Genomic DNA, 16,701 nt, shown 5'->3' with positions numbered 1-16,701 from the left:
ATTTTTCCATAAGGAAAGTACAGTAAGTGCTTGCAAGACAGCTAAAGAACAGGGAGGCTGTTTGGAGAGGCTTAAGAAAGGTCCTACAAAAGGTTCTTCATAGCACAGATGAGGCATTTTATTTCTTCATTTATTTAAAGGGTTTTATAATGATCTCTTTAATTTTTATAATGAAATAACCTTTTCCTATGGAACATTTTGAAAACAGTTTATTTGCATTAAACAGTTCTTCATGGAACAATTCAGACAAAAAGGGTTCTTCTATGGCACCGTAAAAAGCCTTGTCAAGCGATGATGTTCAAGCAAGAATCTAAAATGTTAAATTTAGTAAAACAAAATCGGATAATTATGTGCGAAAGGTCAGTTTGTTAGGCCAAATCAATTGCAGAAGTTTACCACTTGAGAAAGTTGGATGAAACTAGAATTTTGATGTAGAAGATGTTGGCTTGCATGTATTGTATGAAAATTTCCTGCTGGAGAACATCTTGGAGGCTATCTTTACTCCCAACATTTGCAAACCATCACAGATCGGTCTTACATAAAGTAATTATCTTGGACTTGAAAGGAAAATAATTGATTTCCAACTTCAGTTTCATATGCTTTTCTAATAAAAGGACAAAATAATTCTGCAACCTGCAATCTCTCATACAACCCACAACTCTTAGAAAAACCACCCACTTTTGACACTACAAACAGTCTAATCAGGTCCTGTGGGAATGTCAGAGGAAACGAGACTTCAAACATGAATTTTTACAGATACCCCGAATGAAAAACAATGAAGAACGTGTCTACTGCTTGAGATTATTCACCTATAAGGTTCCATCTGGGTTGGGTTGTTGTTTCAGAAGACATCTGCCTATGTAAACAGTAGGCGGTGAAGCATGTCATTGAGGTTTGGAACAGAGGTGATTTCTGACAACCGTATCTGTTTTCACGTTGGTTTGATTACTCGGACCCAACCTGATCCGAATTGCATTATTTGCTTCAAACGGTGTGTTTGCATCATCAACACATGTGTTTCCCAGAGTACTAGTGACAGCTGTTTGACAGGTACAGACGCCACATTCACTGTTTTATCAGTATTGCTGTGCCTCTGGGATACCTTATACTTAACACATTACCGCACAAGCATTGCGAACGAGGTGCGGAACAAGCTTCGAATTCAGACGAGATGTGCAGCAATGAGAATGGCATTATGTAACTATGTACAGCGTGAAAATTATGTCTGGTACAGTAGTGGATTGTTTTACCAATTTCAAACCACGCTGAACCACACACGTATACTTCAAATCACCGTTTCAAGCTAATGTGTATTGAAATTTAGAGAACAGCTTCTAAACACATCAAACCAACCAAACTGTGACGTCCAACAGACTTGGGTCTGCATCAAAAGCTCAACCGTGAATGTGTCATAAATAGCAACATCGCCCATCGTGGTTCGTTTGCTAGCTCTGTTAAAGATTCATTGTGTTGGGGGCGTAATCGGCGTGCTTGAATTCTCCCACGCGTCAATGGGATTTTCTCATTTAAGTTAAAGTGGAATGATCAGATGAAAGCTAATTAATCACGATCAGATCACTGCCCAGAAAATGAATCACTATAATTATGTTAATTCTCCATAATCCAGGTTGATCCTCGACATGATATGAGGATTCGTTCCAGTAGATTTTTTATGAAGAACAGATTGAAAAGATTCATTCATTGATTTGTTCAGTGACTCTTTCTGGGGTTCACTTCAAGATGTGATCATCTTGTACTGTGACCGAGTAAAGGGCACGTTATGGTGTAACACGCCGGTTTTCACTTATACTTGTGGATCATTGTCTGCATCGCGTTAATTGTGTAACCAGGACAAGAGCTGAAGACGAAGCAGCTCGTTGTGTACGCTGTCTGAGAAGCATTAGCAGTGATAGCGGCGAGATTGCAACATTTCAGCCCACGAGACTTTATCGATACTCAGGCACAAAGTATCTATTTTTTAAAGATCTAAATTCATACCTACACTGTGCTTACCCACATATTTGTTGTGATGACGCTCCCAGATTGCAGATGGTCAGATGAACAGAAATTGTAATTCATAGCAGAGAGGAAATACGAGCATAGTGGCGGACCAACAACAAATTAGAGATGCGCTATCGTCTTTTTAATCAAAAGTTTGGGCGCACTTTCAAATTCATAGTGAATGTGAATAAATAGGCGTGGTTAACTCGTTGCTCTGCAAATTGAGAATACATTTTTGACTTTCTTTGAGTCTGTAGTTTCGTGATTCCCTATCTGCGTCCGCATATTAAAAAATATTATTTTCACGTATTTCAGAAGTCAGATTGTTTTGTAAAGCTTTAATAGTTTTTATAAAGTTCAACTTTAGGCGAGCAGAGGCGAAACTTGCATTGAAATGAGCGATGATGCTAATAGCGTGAGTGTTTTGATGTAATGCGCTGCAAACACCTGTTTAAGTGGGACGCGTGTGGAGTCACCAGAGACTCACAGTCCAAAGACAAGTGCAAGAATAAACAAACCTAAAGACAGAAATTCGCAACACACTAGGGCCCAATCCCATTTCTACCCCTTACCACTACACTACACTTTCCCTCCATTCTCTTTTGATGGCTAGGGGGAGTGGCCATTTAGCCCTTCAAACAAAGATTTTGCAGGACCTCACTTCAAATGAAGGGTTATGAAATTTCCCAACATGGCTGCTTATGCCAGTATAATGTAAGCCTTTATTTGGGCTTTAATAAGGATTTAAACAGCTAATAATCGTCTAGTTTATGTTGAATTGAATGTTGTGTTCAATTTTTTGTCTTGAGTACTTGAAACGTTTATAAAAAGTCGCTAAATTTTAATAACGTAACTCTTTAATGATTGGACGATTGAAACGGAACATTCACAACCGCAAAAACAGTATTTGTAATCATGGCCGTCTCCGGAATACAATCACAAACCGGGGGAAGCAGAACAGCCTCCCTGTCAGATTCGCGTTCACGCTCAGATTCCCCGCCCGGACAGAGGGAGTAATCCACGGAATGCGATCTCAAACGCTGGGTTAATCAAAACGTGCTCCGCCTTACGAGGGTATATAGTGAGCTGCTGTTGACGAAAAAGTTCAGGGTCACTTTTTAGGCTGTAATCCACGAAACTAATATGACCAATGCTGATAGCAGCATTTTGGAAAAACATTTCCGCATCTCCGTACAGTCAGTGACGTATTATAATGACATAGGCCTATGTAAGTGTAGTAATGGTATTTCTTAGGGGAATGTGTTTAGCCCTTACCCTTGCCACTGTGTTTTAACACGACGAAGAAGGTAATCCAAAGGGTCTCTATTAATAAACCCAAATGAAGAAATCACACAAACACACAAAACATAATCAAAACCGGACAATGAATTTAACACAGACACCGACTTAAATATGGCAGATAATCAGGGACAAACAAATGAGAGTGATAAACTTATGATGACTAATAAACATAGTAATGAAAAGACAAGAAAACCAGAACTAAACCACAACAAAACTGTAACACTTAGTTGACGCTTTGTTACATTTTTAGAGAGGTTCACATCAGGCTACAGTGTAGGGTACGGAGTAGGGTACACATCTGGTTTAGGGTACGGCGTAGGGTACACGTCTCGCGTAGGGTATGGTCAAATTAAGATACATTTACATTTATGCATTTGGCAGACACTTTTATCCAAAGCGACATACATTGTATTATCCTATACATTTATTTCAAAGTATGTGCAATCCCCTGGGAATGAACCCATAACCTTGGTGTTGATAACGCCACTCTTTAACCACTGAGCTACAGGAAAGCAACATGAATAACATTTACATGAAGATTCAAGGAGAGAAGATTATTACCGATAAAAGTGCTAATTCACATTATATGGTACACTACAGTACCCCGGCTGGTTGAGGACCAAGCAGCAGCAGGTCGGGGAACTGGACTATAATATATATTTTTTCCTCTCTACCCTCTCTCTTTCCGGTTGCTCCGAGGGCTCTCGTGTCTCATTTCGTCGCTACATACCCCCAGGGGAAAGGTACTCCGAGACCCCCCCCCCCCGAGGGAGGGGGAGGGAGCAAGCACAGTCTTGGGGGTACCCCGGCCTGTGAGGGGCGATGGAAGTATGTAGTGGAGTAGGCGGGCAAGAACGTGTATCGAGGCCAGGGAGGGAGGGTTAATGAGCGCCAGTTGTGCGCTCACCGGTCTCGAATCGCGGAGGAGATCAGGAGCATAAGAGAACGAGCGACGGGACCATCGATAAGAGAGGAACACAGCTGGATTTTAGTTGTGGTTTGTTTTATTTCGCCGGCAGTCGTCCGTTAGGGGCTGCCGGCTGTTTATGTTCTGTGTTATTATTTGATTAAATGTTTAAATGTTTGCCGGTTCCCCCCCCCTTCCTTCCTTTATAGTGAACCTTATTGCAATGTGTATTGTATAATATCATCTATTTATCTCCTTTCTATAATTTACAGTGAGGTTGCATAAGGTTGCATTTTTTTAAGGGAATAGTTTAGCCAAAAATAAAATTGTCACCTTGTATTTGCATTAACTAACATTAGCAGATTAATAAATGTCATAAAATATGTTGTTTATTGTTAGCTCGTGTTAACTAAAGTTAACAGATACAACCTTATTGTAAAGTTATTTCATTTTCTTTTCTCTGCTGAATTTGTGCTGAGAAAATACATTCGTCACATAAACCATTTGTTCAAAATGATGTTTGTCAGAAACACCATTAAACTGCAGGAAATCCAGTCACTTGTGTGTGTGTGTGTGCATCTGACGGCAAAAATAAAACTTCATTGCAGTGAAGTCAAAATTAAATGAGTAAGAAGTTTGAAACCTTCAGTAAAGTAATGTCCCACACTGTGAACTGAGGCAAAATTGTCACATTGTGTCACTACAGTATGTATGAATTAATAGAACACATCAAATGATCATTAACATTAGTTACATGTCAGAGTCCTGTAACCCTGGACAAAGCATTTAAAGGATTTTTAGTTCTATTTATAGATTTGGAGTAGATTTTGTAAGAACCAGAATCAAAAGAGATGAAATTGGGGTGTGCTTATGCTGCAGGTTCCAGATCTCATTCTGTCTCTTTGAGCTAAAAATACATTCAGGTGACAGAATTATAGCCACAGTTTTACTCAAAGAGAGCTGAATTTCACACAGCACAATCTTTTATTAGATATGATTAGTCCCAAATAGTTTTGGAGGTTTTGTGGGTTGGATTCTAAACAAACAAATGTCCAAAAATGTAATTTGTGATTATACACACATCATCTATTCATGCCCCCCCCCAAAAATAACAAAATTGACGAAAAAATACAGATTTCATTTTTCCAATAACACTAAACATGGACTTCATGTAATTGAAAATACAATGCAGAGGTGGTTTCACGTTCACATTATACGCACTCCTCGCTTATATTTTCAAAAGAGCTCATGCTATATGTAATAATTCCACCAATTGGGCACAACTCAGTCATGTTGGTGTTAAAATGTGAAGAAAACAAATGTGAATTTTTGTCTGATGAGTCAGTGTGGAATTTTGGAGCTCTTTTTTTTCTTGGCTGTTTCCCAGTACTTGTGGGAGTACATTATCAGAGGGAAGAAGCCGTTCTGCCACTAAACTGCATGGATTTTCTGATGAATCACCAGCTGTAACATGACCTAAGGGCTTCATGAGAGCAGCAGGTCAAATTCACAGCTCCACAATCACTAACTCCTCTCAGCTCAAAATGTAATGTGTGCCCACATCTGTCCAAGATATTTAGCATTAGGGACTTAAATGTGAAGCTATATGAAGCACTATGAACACGTATGTTCCCACATTTAAAATTCGACATAAAATTAAACCATGCTGCCGATGTTCTTGTGGAATATTCCTCTCCTTTGACACCAAGATTAATTGTTTGGTGAATATAACAACAATAATAAATAGCGATGCACCGATATGTACGTTTGGGCCGCTAATGATAACTTGATCATTCATTTACATTAGAAGCCGATACCCGAAAGTCATGTGCCAAGCCTACTTTACAATAGTTAAAGATTCTTTAACTTTTAAACTTTTAGGTTTACATTCAGTCATTTAGGAGACGGTTTTATACAAAACGGCTTACAGAGAATTCAGGAAGCAATAAGTGATATGTCATACAGGACCAATAATACAATAAGTGCCAATTCAAAGTTACTGGTTTCAACAAAAGCTAGACCATTACCTGTTGAGAGAAAGAGAGAGGGTTAGTTGTTTTCTTCAATTGTCTGTCAAGTATTCATAGCAGAGATGGGTTTTAAGTAGTTTTTTGAATGTTGAGAGAGATGTGGTTGACCATATTGAATTAGGAAGAATGTTCCAGCAGGAAAGAGTTGTGAATGAGAATGAGCGGGAAAGCGATTTACTGTCCTTTTGAGAAGGCAATAAACGCAGGGATCTTTGTGAGTTGTAGGAGTTTAGGAGGGTGTGAAATTATGCCTGTGCAGATCCAGTGATAGTCCTGTAGGCAAGCATTAATGACTTGAATCTGATATTGGCTTCAACCAGTAGCCAGTGGAGTGAGATAAAAAAAGGGGTTTCTCATGAGCCCCTTTGGGCTGTTGGAAGACGAGGCATGCAGCTAAAGTGGTTTGATTTCCTTTGCAGGAAGACCAGCAAGGAGAGCATTGCAGTAATCCAACCTTGAGATTACCAGGGCCTTTATTAAATGTCTATTTAATAAAGAAATCATAGATGTTCGTCAAGTGCAACCCAGAATCTCAATAGCCACAAGTAACATTCCAACAGTGCTTCAAAACAGTATGCTTTTGTTCCAATAATTAACACATTCATAAATATCTACATACTGTTCCTACTTCAACAATATTTTGCTTATAGCAGTAAGTGAATATTCAGTGCTGTACTGGGTTTTAAAGGTGCAACAGAAGTGGTTCAACCAGAGGAAAATCAAAACTGAGATTCATTACTGATCATCTTAAATATGTCAGCCTGATCTTATTATGGGACCAATGCAGATAACATAAAAACTAGTTTTTGGTCGATACTAATATAGTGTGATAATATATTGTGCATCCTTAATACTAATATATAATATATCAGGGGTTCCCAAATTGGGAGCCGCAAGGCCACAGTCACAAGATGATTTCCAGGAAACATTTTTTATTATTAGAAATAGCATTTGTAACGTTCATTAATAAGTTTAACAAAATATAAAATTATAAGTTAAGTGACATATAAAACTAGGCAAATAAAAAGCCATCGGCCTTAGGAATTTCTTCCCCCTCCATCGTGACCCCTGAGGTGATTATATCACATTAACGACATTAGCAACCCCACTAGGTAAGGTGCAGCAAGGCCATTTACAGCACCATTCTAAACAGTCCCATGGGCACGCAGATTATTTTTCAGGGTTTAAATTTAGGATATTCTTATTTGTCGAAATGAAACGTTGAATAATATCGACCAAAGAAAACGCAAGGAGGCCAGCGGAGGAGGGCTGAGAAGCACTGCAGTCCGAGGGGCCATCGTCCTCAGGTAAGAAAAGAGGCACATCCATCAGCACTCCAATCAGTTTGATGAAATTCGTCCATCTGTAGTAATGGTTCATAGTTTTTGTATAACAACAAGTAATGTTATGAGTAAATAACTATAAAATAATATTATGCTAGACTGTGCTGTTTTGTGTTGTCATTATGCGCGTTTGGGTACAAATGCACAATACGTTTGTATACTTTAACCACCTCTGAAGAAAGTGGGGGACTCGAGTCACTGGCACTTTTATTTTGGGGGTCACGAGCTGAAAAGTTTGGGAACCCCTGTACTGCAAGTAAAAAAAATATATTATCTATAATCATCTTCTATTGGTAAATGTTGATAATAAATCCCTGAAATGGTTTCCTTTTTGCCTCTTTTCTTTTCAACTCCTTTGATTGAACCACCTTCCTTCATTCAGATAGAATGTCAGTGTGGTATTTAAACAGAAAGCGAGAGATATTCACTTGCAGGTGAATTTATAGAATATTCTTAGACTGTATAGAAACTGACCAGACTGAAGGAACAAGATTTGCAAGTATCTCCTGCTGTGCCTGTGTGCCAACTGTCAACTGTCAACTGTCAACTGTCAAAGGCTACAGTTTTTGAACCCTGCACTGAATCTCGACAGTCATGAAAGAATCCATCTGTGATTTTATTTTGAAGGACTATAGATATCTGCTATCTAAGACAAAAACTTTTTTACAGCCCCTTCTCTATGTGATAAACGAAAGCAAACAATATGGTGCCATTCCAAAGTCTAGTGAGTTTATGGTTTTATTGCCTTTATTGACTAGAGAAGGCAAACACTCTTTAAAGATTTAATCTTTTCGTTTGTGTGTGTGTGCGTGTGTGCGTGTGTGTGTGTGTGTGTGTGCTTGTGTGATGATTGATGGTTCCTTTTGAACATTCTGTTGGCATTCTTCTATATATCTGCTAACACTATTTCTAACACAAAAATGACTACAGTGAACAAAAATATATAGGATTAACATGAAGAAATTATGTATACCGGTTGCACATAATAAAGCTTATAAATTCATAATTTCATTATGTTCAGGTTGCCAAATTTAAGGTTGTTAAACAAACATGAATTTATATGTTAGTGTTTCATATTTTCGTTTAATATTCTCAACATAAGTGTTTTTAGTTAGGGTGACTTCAAATGTTTTTTTAGCTCTAACAATGAATTGCTCAGTCCAAACACAACGGTGGCCAGCACAGTACAAAATGTGAGTACAGATGTCGTTCTCATATAGACGAAGGGAAAAGATCATGCGGGCATTAGAAAGACTGTAGAAAGAGTGATGTCTTATTTATTACTTAAAATAAAAGGTCTTTGGACTTTATGTATAAAAAGAAGGATAAAAGTCAGGCAGGAGCTAGGACCTGCACTTATCCCACATAACAATTTTGTGTTGGCCCAGCTCCGGCCCACACCAATACTTTTCCCTCGGCCCACATACAACATTGAATGACGGCCCTAAGGTGGCCCAGATCCAAATTCCAGACCATGACCAGATATGGGCCGCAACTGGTCCGAGCCTCCGCCAATTAATAAGCCATAACTGGCCCTGAACTGGGCCAGAGTCGGTTTTAATACTGGGTGCCGTATCGTAGCCACAAGTAAACCAGATCAATGCCGGCTTTTAACAAGAGACCCCCAAATTTAGCCATAGTACAGCCTGCGATTGTTTAAATCATGTGAAAAAATAACTTCCAATACCTGAATTGTGTTTTTCAATACATTTTTTATTTACAAATAAAGTGAACACATTGTGTTGAACATATTTTTATGTAAAACGGAAACCTTTAGACTTTAAATGAACAGTACCTTAACACTTGAAAAAATGAAACCGAATACGGACTAAATGAAAACGTTATAAACCAAAGAAAGACAAAATTAAACTTTATAAACAACATAACACATAACTGCGTGTGTGGACATGAAATGAGGAAATGAGTGTATTTCGTATGTGTTCGCACGCATAAGCTATTGAGGCTCTAAATGAGAGGCACAGCTATTTATCATCTCCTTTCTCTTCAGCCGTTCTCTTCTTCCTCCATCCCTATCCGGAGCAAGCTGAAGCCATCTCTGGATATGACCTTTGCCTCCTGCTTGGTGGCATGGCGTGTTAGGGAATTTTTCTCACCGCAGCTGAAAGACACACATAATTATTAAATATAGTTTTGGTAATTAAAAAAAAAATGTTTTCAGTTCACCGTTTAAAAAATGTTTAAGTGTGGAAACTATGGTGTAAATAAAATAACGGATAATGCACATTAAGTACACGCAATGAAAGGTGTTACAATTTTTTATTTATATTAATTAAATACTTAAACAATCCCTAATGTACTTTTTTAGATAACAATTAAAATGAACATAACCTATAAACAGAATTATTTAATCTTAAGAAATAATTAGAGGGATTAATCCGCCTGTAGTTGTTCCAAGCATGTTTACATTTCTTTGTTCTGTTGAACAGAAAGAGAGATATTTTGGAATAATGTTAGCAACCAGCTGTTCTGAAGCATCATTGACTGACATAGTAGGAAAAATGTAAAATGTAATCAAAAGTTCCCCAGAACTGTTTGTTTTCCTACATTACTCAAAATATTTTCTTTTGCGTTCAACAGAACCAAAAAATGAAATGTTTTTCCTACTACGGTGCTTCAGAACTGTTGGTTGTTAACATTATTCCAAAATATCTCTCTTTGTGTTCAACCGAATAAAGACATTTATACATGTTTGAAACAACTAGAGGGTGAGTAAATCAGACAGAACTTTCATTTTAAATGTCCATTACAGTTTGTGACCCTGTCTGTGAAATCTAATTCTGAGAGAATGAGTATCAAAGTGTGATTTCAGTCATTCATTTCAATATGATTTAGATCTTTGACATGGCCTTAGTCAGTCAATATTTAATGTATCAACATTATATTTTCACAATGTTATGTACATTATGTTATGATTTTAGGTCCAAAACAACTTCAGCTGGGTTTTCAAAGGCAGGGTCACATGTTGTTTTACAAAAACAATTTAAAGGATTAATGTAATTTATACACAATGAGTACAGAGCACAGTGCTCTTGATTAGTGATGATATTAAGCAGAAGAGCTGCAAATAAGTTTTTCATTGAAAACTTATTAAAATCCATACAAAACCAAGCACACAATCTCATATTTATTAAAGATATTTTGCAGAGATATAAATATAAACTTACAAGTGTCAAGAAAAAGTTGAGGATTTAGTGGTCGTTTTGGGTCATTCCTTCTCTGAAATGGGTCAGCAGCTGTGGGGCTTATCTGTAGCTGGACTGGAGGAGTTCGGTCTCGCTGATGGTGGATTGGAGGACTTCTGCCAAATTAATTAAAAAGTAAGGTCAAATATTAAGTGAATAATCCCATGTCAAAGATGTATATCATAAAGATGGAAACAAATTTTAAAGCTCATATTATCTCAGAAGTAGATTTTCATTAACAGTTTAGCCATTCCAGAAGATAATGTTGTGTTTAAGGATCCCAAATTAGTGGTGTCTAAAACAATAAAGGACATTAATGAGCGCCATTCACTTTTATATAACATGCAGACACTTGAGCAGTTACAAATTAAGAGATTTATATATTTATAATCAGATACATTTTGAAATTAGTGTATGTGTAATTTCACGTGAACACATTTTTAAATGAATATTTATCATGATTATATTGTATAAATCCTGACAAACAAGTAATTCATTATTAAACTATATAGTAAAACAAAGGTTAAACGTTTTAAATCAATAAATTTAGTTGTTACAAATGCCCCTATGCAGGCTGATTATCTTAATATTTGTAAGCATAAATAATAGAAAAACATTGATCCTGTTGCATATGAAAAGTTCAGATGCAAAACCCTCTAAGAAATCCTCAGTCAACCTACGTTACTCAAATAAGTTTGCTTCAAACCCCACTAAATAACACACTCTGGGTCTGAAAATACATGGAGGATTCAGATAAAATTACTCGTTTAAGAAAATTGTACCAATTAACAACAACAGCACCGACCACACTTACCTAAAAACAGCCGTTGAAGAAGAGACGAGAAGAATCCTGGGCGGGAATATAGTTTTCGAATCCAAAGTATCCCGTGAACCTGACTCAAATCAACCAATCAGATGACGCGAGAAGCTGTCGTGATCATGTAAATCGCGCCAAAACAATTAACCAGCCAATGGATGAACTGATCCAGATGCAAACTGGTTGAAAACTTGGTGGGAGGAGTCGGAGTTCTGCGCACGCGCATAGACTGCACATTTGATTTAATTGCCAACCGCCACCGATTCGTCTGAGGTAAGCAATGTGTTTTGAGTTTACACAGTTCCTTATACTAAAATATAAAATAAGAACCAACTTGTTGTTGTTATACTGTTTCGGGTTTTGAAACGTTCTTGCATTATAATCTTGTAATTTATTGTCGTGATAGCACACGGTCTGTCTGATGTGGAAAATGTTGAAAGGCCACATGCAGCATCGATAAAGTGTAAAGCATAATTTAAGATAGGCGTTTGGCTATTTCAATGCTCGAGGTAGATGCGATGGTTTATTACAGCAAATAGCAAACAATTACTAAATCTTACTAAAACTTACAACAACACATGAGCTCATATATGTAAATAAAACGTTTATTTGTTAAAAAGCAAGTAATGAAATAAGAACAAAAAATAATTAGAACAGAGACAAATGATGTAAACAGTATGTTATATCTAGATCTGAAAGTTATTTAAGCGTTCATTAGTTGAACTTTATATTCACTGTAATTAAATGTACAGACTGCTATAAACGGAGGCAGTCTCTGTTGTGCTTAACACATGCCTTTGCAGAGTGTTGTTGAATTCTTATAATTTCAGACTATGATTGAATGTAAAAAACAATATTAATCTAATCTTTAATTGTTTCAGGTTGTGTCTGAACATCCCCTTTATCAGAGTGTTGTGGTGCACTTGCATTGATACCATGCTGTTCCTGTACCACTGTAGGTGAGGAAGATATAAAAAATCCTTCATATGCTAATGTTGTTTGGCCAACAACCCTCTGACACGGTTGTGTGTTTCAAAAGTTTTTTTAGCACATGTGCTGTGTATAAATGTTCTAATCTGTTAACATGGCTGCTGAAAAACAATATGTGACTACAGGAACTATTGGAATTCAAACTATTAGAAGCTAATGTTACCAGATGTCCCATGTGTACCGTGATGTCATCAACAACTAGTTGTTCAGTTTTGTTCCATACACACTGATTGGATATTTTATTCAGGTGGAATATTTTACACAGAGAATTGTTGTGTTGTTGTACAATAATGTGAATATTATTGCAACATGAGTTTGTGAGTGAATGGATTTGTAATGGGTATGAATTGTTTGATTTTTCTTGCTGGTCTTTTTTTTTCTGTGAGACCCAGCTGAAGATATCAAGAGCTCAGATGTTGGCCTACAGTTCATTACACTGACTTTTTTGATGTTCCCTGAAAGTCTGACTACTACCATTTCATTAAGCTAAACCGAGAACCTGTGACAGTTTGTGGAGTTTGAATTTAAAGTCACACATGTCTATCAATAAATTGAAGGTTTTGTCATGAGCTGCTGTTTTCTATTTGTCTTTCACAACATCAGTTTTACCTTTTCAAAGTCTTGCAGTTTGTGTTTACATTGTGTGAGCATATTTTTTTATTGGCTCAATGTTTGTTATACAAAGTAAAATAAATATTTTGCTATTAAACATATTTTTGTGGGCGTATTATTAATTGTTATGTGTATTTCACAAATATACGTGTATATTATTTGCTATTTATATATTTGCTCCAAAACTAGATTTATAGTCAAGTGTTGGTTTATTTTGATTTAGGCCATAAAACTAAAAAGTACAATAAAATGTGAAAACATAATAAATACTTTTCTCTTTATTTAAATCGTTAACTCATTTTGGAATTATTTTGATTATGATATTTCACTTCACTGATACCTTATTAACCTATTCTGTAACTGATACCTTAAATATAGCTCAGCACACTGCAAGCTTGTTCCCTGCTGAAAAACAATAGAACCTAATAACATAAATTCTTAAGGTTTCCATTAAAATACCATCATGAACCAATAGCCTTTTCTATTAAAACCACAATCTATGTAACCTACGAAAATAATTAGTTGTATGACAAAGCATTAAATAGACAAAAATATGTGCAAGAGTTTTTTAAGGCCAGGTCCCTTTAAAAATAATCTGCCTGAAGTACTTTGAATAGACAGAGTGCTGCTTTACTTGATATTTCAACATTTCAGTAGAACAGGCTGAGCGGAGTTAACCAAATCTGCCTGTAACCTGTTGCCAAAATGTACAAGGTAAAACATGTTTAAATGTAACCGGGCAATAATTGTGAATTACACAATGTCAAATGTGGCCTACAATCGCTAGACTGATCTGGGCCACAGACCTAATATCAACAATTGGTCCAACACCTCCATCCACAATCGGCCCAATTATTGTTTGCCGTGATGGACCCAGTACCATCACTGCCGCACATGGCCCACACTCGGCTGACTTGTTGCATGCCAGTGCCGGCAGTGCGCCAGCAGTGCCATTCTGAGGCCACATTCGGGCCGAGTCTGTCTGCTATGTGGGATATTGTGAAGTGTTTCCAGCAGAGACGCGTTAGGACCCTCTGTACTAAGGCTTTTAGCAGAGATACTCATAGATATCTATAGAGATACTTTCCATCGGAGGGACGTTTGAGAGAAAGATCGTCCTAAAATCAAAATTGCTTTGATTTGGATCAGTATGTGAGTAACATACTAACATACCAAGATATGTTGTTGTGGTAATATTAACTATGTGACGGAGCAGTTTTGAGCGTCATTGTTTATCTGGAACCGCTTTAATATTGTACTCGTCTAGATACTTGAGAGAGAGAGCGAAAGCGTGTTGCAGCTGAAACTGGAGAGCAAGAGAGAGCGTGTTTTACTCTCTTACTCAATGATGAATAAACTTTTGTTAATCCGCAGGTCACATGCTTACCAAACCATAGAGCATGATTTGTAGGAATCACGGATCATTCCGCGATTCGTTTCCCCACTATACCGCAGCGGAGAGGAAGATTAAACGTGTGTTGTAGAGTTGTTTACCCGTTAAGGGCTGCTGTACAAAACATGGCGGCAAATTCAATGTGTGTAGGGCCGCTCTGTGTGTGGCTATAAACATCTTATTCTGAGGTATTACAAACATAACGGTTCATTATGTAAGGTCTTTATACACCTCTGAATAAATAGTTTTGTATATTATATTGCATTTCTGTCAATAGATCCTCCTAAAATCCCTGTAATTTTATTTTAAGATAACAGAGCTTAATAGATATTAAAAGTTAAAAAATATAACAGCCCACTACCTTACCAAAGGAAACGCTTTTCTGAACAATGGTTTCCACATAAATATTGTCACGGTTCATGGATCCGTGTGTTCATTCCTGCTTGTTTGCCTTATGTTCTGTGTACTGATTAGTGTTCCCTTGGCAGCCTGGGTGCTAATTAGCAATCAGCTTGGCGGCACCTGTAGTGCATTGCCGGCTGCCTATATCTGCCCTGCTATCCCTAAACTCCTTGTCAGATCGTTGTGACTCTTGCTCTGTGTTCACCCTTAGTCTCTTGTCGGATCTGTCCAGGAGTAGTGGATATTATCTTTCTGGCTGAGGACTACCAGTGGAGATTATCATTCTTGCTGAGGACTACCAGTAGCCGTTGGGTTCTTCGGGACGGTTGGACTAGATCTGTATATGATCGGAGATCAGCATCTAGACACTACTCACTTTGGTTTCCTCCTATTATTGTCCTGTCTTTGCTCTCATTATAGCATTAAATCTGTTTACACTTGCGATTGGATCTTGTGTTCTCTCGGCCGTGACAGAACGATCTGACCAGCATGGATCCAGCAAGTATGACAGAGATCAGAGACTTTTTTACCAACAGTAACGCTCGCATGACACAGCAGGATGAACAAATCTTGGCCACAGGACATGCTGTTCAGGCCTTAGCATCACAGGTTTCAGAATTGACCGCTCAGCTTCAACAGGTTAGGACGGAGTCTGCTCAACAGCCTGCGGCGCACCACCCTCTTGCGGCTTCATACCCTCAAATCTCCAGCCGGAATGTCGAGCCCCGTCTACCGTCTCCTACCTGTTACTCTGGTGAGCCCCGATTATGTCGCTCATTTCTGACTACCTGTTCTCTTCACATTACTCTACAGCCATCATCGTTTCCTACTGAAGCAGCCAAGGTGGCTTTCGTGATTTCACTGCTATCGGGACGAGCAGCTCTGTGGGGAACTACTGTTTGGGAACAGCAACACCAATGCTGTTCCTCATTTCAGTCTTTTTCGGACGAGATCAAGAAGGTGTTTGACCGGGCTGCATCTGGTAGGGAGGCGGCACGGGAATTGGCTGAGCTCCGCCAGGGCAAGAGATCTGTGACTGATTACTCCATCGAATTCCGAACGCTGGCGGCCGAGTGTAAGTGGAATGTGGAGGCTCAATGGGATATGTTTAGACATGGACTGGCAGATCGCATTCTCGATGAGATCTACACTCTCGAGCTGCCCACCTCCCTCGATGGATTGATTGACCTGGCTATCAAGGTGGACACTAGGCTACGACGTCGCGATCAACAACCTTTTCTGAGGACTGGGGTCGATGCTGAGAATCTACCGTTCATTGGAGCGTATAATACCACCGAACAGGGTTTTGATCCGGAGCCTATGCAGGTGGGCAGAGCTCGTCTCACAAGGGAGGAGAAGGAGAGGCGCAGAGCTCGTGGACTTTGCCTGTATTGTGGTACTGCGGGTCACATCGCGGCAGGGTGTCCAGTAAAATCCGAAGCCCGTCGGTAGGAAGGAGGTTACTGACGGGCGGAGTCGCTTTTGAAAAGTCCTCCTCTACAACTACTCATCTCCCAGTGCAGTTACAGGCCGGCGGCACCACTTTTTCATGCAAGGCTTTGATTGACTCAGGAGCAGAGGGTAACTTTTTGGACCGCAAGATTGCGTTGAGGCTAGGGGTTCCGTTGGTTCCTCTCAAGCCTTCCATTGCAGTCAGTGCCCTCTGCGGTCAACCCCTCCCACCCGTCACCCATGCCACGG

General features: G+C 38.5%; 1 protein-coding gene and 1 long non-coding RNA gene across 2 annotated transcripts in view; both read right to left on the bottom strand.

Annotated features, from left to right (window-relative positions):
• LOC130426821 (alpha-1,6-mannosylglycoprotein 6-beta-N-acetylglucosaminyltransferase B) overlaps positions 1–16,701 on the bottom strand; it is a 127,282-nt gene that overhangs the window by 97,663 nt on the left and 12,918 nt on the right. The gene's annotated exons all lie outside the window — the stretch shown is intronic.
• Positions 9,276–11,092, bottom strand: LOC130426823 (uncharacterized). The gene is made up of 2 exons (XR_008907229.1): positions 10,769–11,092; positions 9,276–9,702 (listed from the first exon to the last, which is right to left on the bottom strand). It is a non-coding gene; the product is annotated as an uncharacterized LOC130426823 (long non-coding RNA).

Source organism: Triplophysa dalaica, chromosome 7, assembly GCF_015846415.1.
Source record: "Triplophysa dalaica isolate WHDGS20190420 chromosome 7, ASM1584641v1, whole genome shotgun sequence".
In the NCBI taxonomy this organism is placed as follows: domain Eukaryota; kingdom Metazoa; phylum Chordata; class Actinopteri; order Cypriniformes; family Nemacheilidae; genus Triplophysa; species Triplophysa dalaica.
The sequence above is the reverse complement of the archived record's forward strand: the minus strand, read 5'-3'. Positions and strand labels throughout refer to the sequence as shown.